This window comes from Condylura cristata, unplaced genomic scaffold (genome assembly GCF_000260355.1).
Source record: "Condylura cristata isolate star-nosed mole 26May11 unplaced genomic scaffold, ConCri1.0 scaffold00019, whole genome shotgun sequence".
In the NCBI taxonomy this organism is placed as follows: Eukaryota; Metazoa; Chordata; class Mammalia; order Eulipotyphla; family Talpidae; genus Condylura; species Condylura cristata.
Genome location: NW_004567120.1, coordinates 2,406,291 through 2,417,140, shown reverse-complemented (window position 1 = coordinate 2,417,140; position 10,850 = coordinate 2,406,291). Strand labels below are relative to the sequence as shown.

Below are 10,850 nucleotides of genomic sequence, written 5' to 3'. Positions count from 1 at the left end.
TTCCTTAGTAAGTTTAGCTAGAAGTTTGTTTATTTTGTTGATATCTTTCAAAGAACCAGCTTTTGCTTTCATTAGTCTTTGGAATATTTAAAAAAGATTTATTTGTTTATGCATGCAAGAACTGGGGTACAGGTCAGACATGTTGGGGAGTGAGAGAATTCACCAGAGACAGAATGGGGAGCAGAACAGGCAGATCTACAGAAATACACTGCTGAGAGGAACAGTAGGTGGGACAGGAGAGGTCTGCCATGCCATTTCTGTCACTTCCTTGGCCAGAGATGGAGCTTGGTGCTGCAGTGGCTAAGGATAGCTTCATAGTGCTGTACTTTGACCATTACCAGGGAGGGCCCTCTTTCGGACTTTTTGATTTCTATTTCCTTTATTTATGCTCTAATGTTTGCTATTCCTTTCCTTCTATTGGCTTCTGTTTTTGTTTGCTCACTTATTCTAGCTCATTAAGGTGATATATAAAATTATTTAAACTCCTGTTTCATGATATGGGCCTGTATTGCTACGTACTTCCCTCTTAGTATTGCTTTTGCTGTGTCCCATAGGTTCTTATAGGTTGTATCGTCATTTACATTTGCTTTGAGATGTTGTGTAATATGTTTGATTTCCTCATTTACCCAGTTGCCATTCAGTAGTGTATTGTTTAGTCTCCACATATTGGATGCTTTCCTGCTTTCTTTTTATGTTTGATATCTCATTTGATACCATTCTGATCAGCAAAGATTTTTGACATGGTTTCAATCTGTGAATTTATTGATACTTGATCTGTGACCTGATATGTGTTTAATCTTGGAGAATATCCCATGTATACTTGAGAAGAATGTGTGCTCAGTTTTTTTTGGGGGGGGGTGCAGTGTCCTATAAATGTCTACTAAGCCCATGTGAGGCTATTGTTTACTTGCTTGTTTTCTGTCTGAATAACCTGTGCATTGGTAAAGGTGGAGTTTATGTGTCCCCAGCCACTAATGTCTTTTTCCTAATGTCTCTTTTCAATTTTATAGGAATTGCCTTATTTATTTTGATGTTCCTTCATTTGGCAAGTATATATTAGTAAATGTTATATCTTCCTCATGTTTTGTTTTTTAAACATTATATAGTATTCATTGTTATCTTGTTACTTTTTTTAACTGGAAATTATTTTATTTTATATAAGTATGGCTCTACATGCCTTATTTTGTGTCCTATTTACTTGTAGGATTATTTTCAAATGCTTTACCCTGCAGCTATGTTTATCTTTGGAGTTCAGGTTTATTTCTTAGAGACAGCAGAATGTTTTGGATTTGTCTTCTGACCCAACCCTCTTCCCATTCTGTGTCTTTTGATTGGTAAGTTCATTATATTTACATTTAGGATGATTACATTTAGGATGATTGAATGCCTGATATTTGAGTGCCTGTTGCTGCCATTTTGTCCTTATTTTTTTGTTTTTATATACTTTCTCAGTTCTTTGTGGATGTTCTTTTCTTTGATTTGTATATAAGAGCTCCTTTTATCTACTCTTAAAGGTCTATTGTTTGCACAATTCTTCAGCTTCTGTTTGTTCTGAGAATACATTTATTTCTTTCTCATATCTGAAGGAAGGCCTTGCAGACAGAATATCTTTGGCTTGCAGTATTTCAATTTAAGTATTTTGATCACATCATTCCATTCTCTCCTTCCCCACAGTGTTTGTTCTGAGAAGTCTGATATTAGCTTGATCTGTGTTGCTTGCCTCTTCCCCCAAACCAGCATCATTGTTTCTTCGAATTGAACTCTTGTGTTGTTGAAAGGATCATTATGTTTAGGTAACTAGATTTTCTGTTAGCTCCAAGGAATTATATTTTTTTCCTTCTCTAGGTTTAGAAATATTCCTCTGTTATTTATTTAAATAAGTTCTCTGTTCCCTTCTCTCTTTCTCTTCCCCTTCTTGGATTCCTAGATTGTTTATCTCCTCTTCAGATGTTTTTATATTCTGCATCTCTGTTACTCTCTTATTTACAGTTTCTATTATAATCTTCTGTTCATTAATTTTAATCTCAGGGCATTCATTTTTGAATTGTATGTCTCATCAAATTTTCTGTGTTTTCTTCCATTCTTTGAATCTCTCTCTCCCTCTTTTGTTTTTTACATTTGTGGTGGAATGTATATAACTTCCTGATACAATTACCCATTTGTAACAAATTTAAGAAACAACCTTTTAAAGGAATATACCGTGTAATTCTTCTCTTATTCCCTGCTATATACAATGCAGATATAAAAGGCTTAAAATCCATATACATAACATTAAGCCTTTGATGTATTGTAAGGACTTTAGTTCTGATACTAGCAGTACACAGTTACATAGCATAACTTTTAGCAGTTAGTTGCAAGTATGTTATGTATAGTTTGTTTCGTGGACTGGAGGAAGATGGGCATTTTTCTGTCCTGTAATTTATTATGACAACTTAATGTGAACAGTTCTGATATGCATCAATATTTTAGAAAGAAAAGAAAGTAAAAATTAATCTTTATTTTTGCTTTTGCTATCCAGAAGCAGTTTGCACATTACACACAGGATTCAATCCTCAGAATACTCTGGATTCAGTAGAAAAACCTTTTCTGTTTTTTTTCTTTTTTTAGAGAAACTTTTAAATCATGTTTTGTACAATAGAAACTTATCTGCAGCTTACAGTTTAGACTATAAAATTTATTTAGACTGTAAAAGATACATGCAAAATATACTTTTCTAAAAACACTTAAGTTTGAATAAAGCACTGAACTAGACAAATGCAGAATGAAAATATCATTTTAACTCTCTCAAAAGTAGCTATTATTTTTAAAAGATTTATTTATTTATGCATACAGAACTGGGGTACAGGCCAGAGGTGCAGGGGCAGTGAGAGGATTCACCAGAGACAGAGTGTGGAGCAGAATAGGCAGATTGATGAAGTACACTGCTAAGGGAAGCAGCTGGAAAGACAGTAGTGGTTTGCTGCAACATGTGAATCACCTCCAGGGCCAGGGATATAACTCACACTTAAGTGGCTGTGGCTAGCATGAGTGCTGCTTCCTAACACATTGTACCACCAGGGAGGGCCAAAAGTAGTTATCATTAAACATTAAAAGTCACCTACCTTCACTAGGCATTGTTTACTTTATGAACAAGAGACAATAACAAAACTGATATCCACAAACAGTATCCCAACTCCAGGACAAGTTTCAGAATGTCTTCAATTTCATGCTTTAACAGTGATAAGGCGAGTATAGTTGAATTCTGGAACATGATTTGTATTCTCCATGACCTAATAAGGAGAATGTGACTGTCTTCCATAAACCTGATCCCTGTCTTGAGCAGTTCTCTATCATTATCCTCTATCACCTCTTCCTCAAATGATCTGCTATAGTAATCTTGATCATGATAGCCTGACTCATACCATCTGTCACAGTAACCTTGTCCGTGTGAACTGCTAGAGGTTGGTCTCCCCATGAAAATTCCTGCTGTTGGGGTATGTAGTATTTTTATTATAGAGAAATCAACGTGGATCCTATTTCCATCAAGCTCCATTCCATTGGCATAGTCTTTTGCTTCCTTGATATCATCTACATTTTCATCACATACAAAGACAAATCCTCTCAAACTTCTAGATTACTGACACATCATCAATGGGGCCATATTTTGAGATCTTAGATCTCCTTGTGTAATATAGAAGCTCAATCCAAATACTCCAAGACAACAGTTGGGGTTAAGATTTGCCTGACTTTTGACATGATGCCTTTGAGAAAACACAGGAGAATGACTGATTATACTATATCTGATAGACTCCATTATAAGATCTGCTATAGGGTCATCTATGGGAGAAAGACCAAGATGTAGATATGGATTCAGATCTGGGTCTGGACTCTTATCTGAAACACCTGGAATACATTTTGGAGCAAAAGCTTGCTGTGGTGTGTTTTCCAGATTTCAGATTCATGGGCACTTCCACTTCTGGAAACAGAACTGGAAACCTGCCCACTATAGCTTTGTAACCACTGTCACTCATTATTCCTAGATGATATCACCACTTGATATACTTCAATCAAAGCTGCCAACCTCTTGAAACTTCTTTATATAGGCTCTGCCACAGCTTTGCAGAATGTATTGGTTTCTAAGCTACTGAGATCTGAAGCACTTCACACTACTCCCACATGGATTCTGAATTTTTAAAAAAATTTATATATACTTTATGTCATTGTTCATTTTTAAACATTGCTTGCTTTCTTTTCTCAGGTATAGCTCCCATGGAATTTCCACCATCAATTCACCCGTGCACCATCACCACAGTCCCCTGTGCCCTTCCCTCCTCATTTAGAGGGAGGGACTCTGTATTTATTTGACATGGCAATCAGAACTCTGTATCTGATAGAGAGATAAGAATAAAAGATCTTCTCTTTCCTTGTGATTTGTTTCCGGAGATTTGTTCTCTCTGTGTGGTGAAATATTCCTCCGAGTACTCAGTGTGTCATTTGTTGTACTTTTCCATCTCCTCATTATTGGCTTTTTATGTTATTATGTGCTCAAGTCCTTGCTTTTCCAATAGATGGCACTGCATATCAGAGAGCAGTAATCTCTAACATCTTGTTCTTGGGGTGAGAGAAGGGCCTAGAAGGATCCTTTGCTAGTGAAGATGGTATATGTGATGGGAGGGTTACTTGTGCGTATAGTGCCACTGATAGCCCTCCACTTTGTATTTCAGAATTGCATCTCTACAGTCCATGGGGAAGGCAATGAGTGCACTTCTCTGGGGCATTTTAAGTGCAGTGTCACTATATTGTCTCAAGCCCCAAGGCAGATGTGACAGGGAGTCATGCCCTTCTGTACTTTGTCTTCTTGACTGGGAACCTGTCCACCTGGCTCATATCAGCACATTCATATGAATTTCACAGTTAAGTCTACACTAAGCAGCTCTGCCATCTCTAGGACTGCCCTATCACAGGAATCTGTGTTTTAACCAGTTTCCTAGGCCCTATAGCAACTTCCTCCAGGTACTTTTCACTGCTACCTTTCTTTTGTTATGTTGCTGATATCCTTGAGGTACTCTAATTTTGCACAAATTTTCTGGATCCTCTGGTTCTAGTGCCCATCTGGACAACTTCAAAATTTTCTCTCAGGAGCAAAGCAGTGAACATTCTGTTTCCATCTTCCCCTCTCCCCTAAAATATCTTTTATATTTAACTTTCTTGAACTCTTACTGTTTTCACTACTATGTATTTTGGTGTAGGTCTCATTGAAGTTAGGTAGCCAATAGTTCCTTTCGCTTCATGTATTGGTAAATTCAATTCCTTCCTCAGGTTTGGTAAGTTTTCCTTATTCAATTCCTTGAAAGAGCTCTTTATTCCTCCTTTTCTTTATGCCTTTCTGTTCTGCACACTCTGTTTCTGTGGCACACTCTGGGTTGTTGGCCACCTCGCCTGCCAGGTTATCCTCATGACTTGTTCCACTGCTTGCTCAGGTCTCCCTCTTCCAGGTGTTGCTCCTAGTGTGTGCTGTAAATTTCTTCCTGCAGTATTTATTTGCTTTGTTCTGCTGCACTCTCACTGTGAGTATATGGGGGAGGTGAGTGTAATGTCTTTATTCTGCTGCCATTTTGTCACTCTCCCTCCTATTTATATCATTCTTTGCATATTTACTAGAATCATTTCTTAAATGTCTACTGGTCTATGCATTTCTGTACATATCTAAAAAGTAGGAAATTATGAAGTTCATTAAATGTTTTCAAGTGGTTCATACTTGAAATTGGTGGGTTTTGTCATAGGATAATCTACCTTTAGCTTTTTACTTGAGAAATGGTTAATATCAATATATGAGATCTTTTTTGTGGATAATTCAGATTATCCATCAAAATGCATTAAAATCTCTTGCTCCATAAAAAAAATCCATATTACTAAGTGGGGTTTGGAAGCAGAAAAAGATAAGTGTGTGTGTTCAATATACTATCTTTACCCAAAAATGGTAAAATAAGAAAATTGTATGTACATCACATGGTAATAGCTAAATATGAAGCACACTTCTAGAATTACAAGAAAGTTACAAGAAAGAACCTATATATAGAAGAAGAGTTCTGATGATAAAAGTAAGGAATGAGTGAAGTCTGTGAAATTACTTTTTCTTTGTATCTTTTGAACATTTTAAGTACTATATTTTATGTATTATTAAATCTAAAATGAGTAATTGTTCTCAACGAGAGCTAAATTACTCTAATTTATACAGGTATTAATTCAATAATTATTTGTTGTATTCCTACTATTTAATTATTTACTCAATAGATCATTATATTGCCAAGTATTCTCTAGGCCATGGATATATAATGATGAGTATAATAAAATTATGCCCTTATGGAGCTTAATAAGTGTTAGACATTGTTCTAGTTGTTGGAAGTACAGTGTTGAGCAAGATTTGAAATGTTGCTATTCTTTTACCTTACATTCTAATTTAGTGTAGAATACGGATAAACAAAGAAGAATTTCTTATGTAACGATATACATTAAGGTAAAATGAATCACGGTGATGTGATTTAGAGTAACTGAATGACAAAGTTGATATTGGAGTGACAAAAAGCACGCAATCATGTGATGTCTAGAGGAAAACATTTATAGACAGAGGAGCAACTAGAAGGAGTATGATATGACATACTCAAAAATACCACTATGGCTAAATCATATTTATAGAAAAAAATATTGGTAAAAGACTCTTGGTAGTAATATAAACTGTATAAACTGATGCAACCTCTCTGGAAAATGGTGGGAAAATTCCTTAAAAAACTAAAAGTAGAAATATTATATGATTCAGCAATACGACTCCTAGACATTATCCGAAAACTAACTTGAAAAGATACATGTACTCCTGTGTTTATAATAAGTATTATTCACAATATCCATGACAAGGTAGCAACCTAAATGACAAATGACAAATGATTGGATAAAGAAGTTGTGCATATATAGTCAAAGGAATACTGTCTGACTTTTTAAAAAGGTAAACTAGTTCCTTTTGGGAGAATAGATGGAACCTGTGATGATTATGCTAAGAAAAACATATCAGAAAAGGCCAATTACTGAATTATTTACTCAATATGGAATGTAAAAAAATAAAGCAACGACTAATAAAACACAACAGAAATAACTTTTAGATTATGAAAAAATATAGTGGTTGCCATAAGGGAAGTGGAGCTGTGTGGAAAGTATGGCTAGAGGGGGTCAATTTGATAATGTTAAAACACTATAATCTCAGTGATAGGTATGGCGAGGGATATATATACATTGTACATATCTGTATTCCTGAAATTTTTATAGTTTTAAACCAATGGCAAGTCACTAAAATTTTATGTTGAAAACTAATGGTAAATCTTGAAATGGGTAAAGAGAGGTAAAATAGTCTAGCTACTTGTAATAAAATATTTTTACTTTATTTTGACAGTAATAGGAAGCTACTGAATGTCTTTAAGTTTTGGAAGTTAAGCTATTTAATTAATTTTTTTGAAGATTTATTTATTTATTCATATAGGACTGGGGTACAGGCCAGAGATGCGGAGGGTGAGAGGATTCACCAGAGACAGAGAGGGGAACAGAACAGGCAGATCGAAGAAGTACACTGCTGAGGGGAGCAGCAGGTGAGTCAGGAGAGGTCTGCCTCACCATGTGGGTCTCCTCCGGGGCAGGCGGGAATCGAACTCATGCGGAAGTAGCTTTAACTTCTCAGTGCTGTGATTTAACCTGCTGCGCCACCAGGGAGGGCCTAATTAATTTTTTAACAGCATGACCCTGGCTGCTCTTGGGGAATGGACATTACCAGGACAAGAAGGTACGAAGAGTTTGCTTTGGAAATCTATGATAAGGCAAATGATTAGAATAGTGTTTGTAGTAGATATGGAAGGAAGTAGATGGATTTGGGATTTTTTTTTCAAGGTAAAGGTAGTAGGAAAATCTGATGGGCTGAGACATGTTAACATTTAGAGATGGAAGAGGTAAAGAGAAACCAGTAAGGGGAAAAGAGGAGAGGCCAGTGAGGTAGGATAACAGGTGAATTTAGTGCCAGGGAGTTAAGTAAACAAAAGAGAGGTGAGAGTGATTAACCAGATTAAATGCTGCCCAGATCTTGAATAAGACAGAGACAGAGAGGTTTCTATCCATTAGTATATAAAGGTATGTCATTGATGACTTTGATAAGCATAGCTTCAGTGGAATTTTAGGAATGTAATTCCAATTGGGATGGGCTGAGTTTAAAAAGAGAGATAATACATTGGAGACAGTAGCCCCAGAAAATACTTTGAAGATGTTTTTCTGTGATAAAGAAGAGAGACTTGGAGCAGTAACAGAAAGGTAATATGAGGGCCCTTCCCGGTGGCACAACGGGTTAGGACGCAGCACTGCAAGCTAGTGCAGCCGTTTCGGTGCCAGTTCGAACTCCAACCCCAGATGTGATCCGTATGGCGTGGCAGACCTCTCCTGACTGCTCCCCTCAGCAGTGTGCTTTGTCGATCTGCATGTTCTGTGCCCAACTCTGTCTCTGGTGAAGCCTCTCTCTGCCCCTGCACCTCGGACTTGTACCCCAGCTCTGTATGAATAAATTTTAAAAAAGGTAATATGAGGTCATGAGATGGATCTCTTTTTCTTGTCTATGCTGAGAGGAATGACCTACTGGAATGGAAAAAGTTGGAGATGTAGATGATAGTGAATTTGGGTTCCAAAAATCTGAACTAGAGAAAATTTAGTCTTAAAAAAATCATTGTGAAACCCTTTAGCACTTCCTTACAATTAGCTTTTGCTACAATTCTTTTCACTCTTCTACTTTACTTTACTGTGTACCAAAATTTTCGTCATAAAGAATATGGAAATCTTGCTTTATTTTTACAATAGACATGAGATGCAATCGTTGTTCCATCAGGGAAGAATTTCTCTGTAATGATTTCTAGACTTGCAGTATAATCACTGACACTTGCTTGACCCACTGTTACCACAAATTTTACAAAGCTGGTACTTTTACAGCTAATGATTTATTTCTAGACTTGTAAGATGGCATGCTAAATCAGATATAGGCATTATGTACAGACCTTCATGATATTTGGTCCCTACAGTGTTCTATATGTATATAGCTTAAGCTTTTGCAACTTAATAAAGGGGTCATTTAGATGATAATAATAGTTACCATTTATGATTTGCTTACCAGGTGCCAAATACAATAGTGTGTTTGTGATGTCAAATATATACATCTGGTACACAGAATTTATATATGTTGTTCTGTTTAGTCCTTACAACAAGCATATTACTGCTGTTAATTATCTCCACATTAAAAGTTAGAAAACTCTGGTATAGAGTATACATACCTGACATTGGGCCACACATCAAGGAAGCTTATGCTCAGATCTGTTTGACTATGAAATTCATGTACTTAATCACTGAAATATGTTCCCTGATTTGTTCTCAGGGACTGACTGAAACCAGAACACTCATGGTAATTCCAACACTTAACTAAATCTGCAAAATGCAAATTTTTTCAGGTCATGGTTGGAATGTTAGTACATGTTATCTTCCCATAGATTGTTTTGATGGGCTCCAACAAAGTCTGTTAGCAGTTTGCTAGGAAGCCCAACTTTTCCAACATTTACTTGGGTTGTCATACAGATTTGGAAGGACCCCTTTATACTTCCCTAACATGGATAACATCCTTTTCAAAGTTCTGTAGAAAATCTGGTCTTTCTAGTTGTCTCCTGAATTTAACAAAGCTGAAGAAGTGGTTCCATCTTAATTTGACTTGCTCTGGGCTATAGGTCAGTTCTTGAGGCAAACAATTAGCTGGTGTTTCTTGGCTCTTTGACTCCTGACTTAAGACCTATGTTTTCATAAGTGAAAATTCACTCCAGTCCTTTACCTCAGAGACATCTATCTTGGCCTCTTATTGCTACCTTCTGAATAGGACAGCTTTCCCTCTACTAGATAACTTGTTTAACATCATCAGAATCTGGAGGGAAAATCATTCTAGCAGCAGAGCAGGCAATTCACATAAGGTATGGATTGGTAGGTGTCCCATTCATTTCTAGGTACTCCCTCACCCAAGAAGATAAAAACATTTTTTGGCCTTAGTTCATTTTATAGGTCCATCTATAAGACACTCTGAAAGACAGTTGTCTCTAAGATTCTGTCATATTAGGGCTGATGACTGGAGGAAAGGAAACAATTAAAGTAGATAGGTAGTCATACATACATACATACATACATAATTTCCAGAGTTTAGAGGAATGCTATGATTCCGAAGAAAATTAGATTATGCAAATAGGAGAGAATGAAGAGATTTGAGAGTAAATACTGAACAATGAATATTGCTTTCCCCTCAGTGTTAGACTTCAGAGAGAACTCTGGGTGAGTCTGATCAAAAATGTCGAATCACACAATGAACACTGTCCAATCACACAGCTGGGATTTCCTCTTTGCTTTTCTTTGGTTGATTTTATCATCAGCCACTATGGGTTGGATGAAATCCTCTCCCTTACTCATAGGCTTAAGAGTCTTTGGGCAAGCTAAATGGAACATCCACATGAAAGGTGGGTGATATAAGCCAAGTGGGGGAAAATCCATTTTGTTGTGGTAATTGTGTCAACTCTTATTATTTCTGCTCAGCATAGTTGTGAATATATAAATCTCCTTTGAGAAACCAGAAAAGAGATACATGACAAAACATGTCCAAGAGGCATGATTCCCTCTGTCTATTGATAACTACTACTTAAAAAGACTAAATACTTAAGATGCAACGGGTTAAAGCACAGCACTATGAAGCTATCACAGACACTACAGCATGTGTTCAATCCCTGGCCAGGGGGGTGACCCACATGGCACAGCAGACCTCTCCTGAC

At 36.6% G+C, this 10,850-nt stretch overlaps 1 pseudogene; it reads right to left on the bottom strand.

Annotated features, from left to right (window-relative positions):
* Nucleotides 1-3,210: 3,210 nt before the first annotated feature.
* LOC101631826 lies at nt 3,211-3,793 on the bottom strand (annotated as a pseudogene).
* Nucleotides 3,794-10,850: the final 7,057 nt, after the last annotated feature.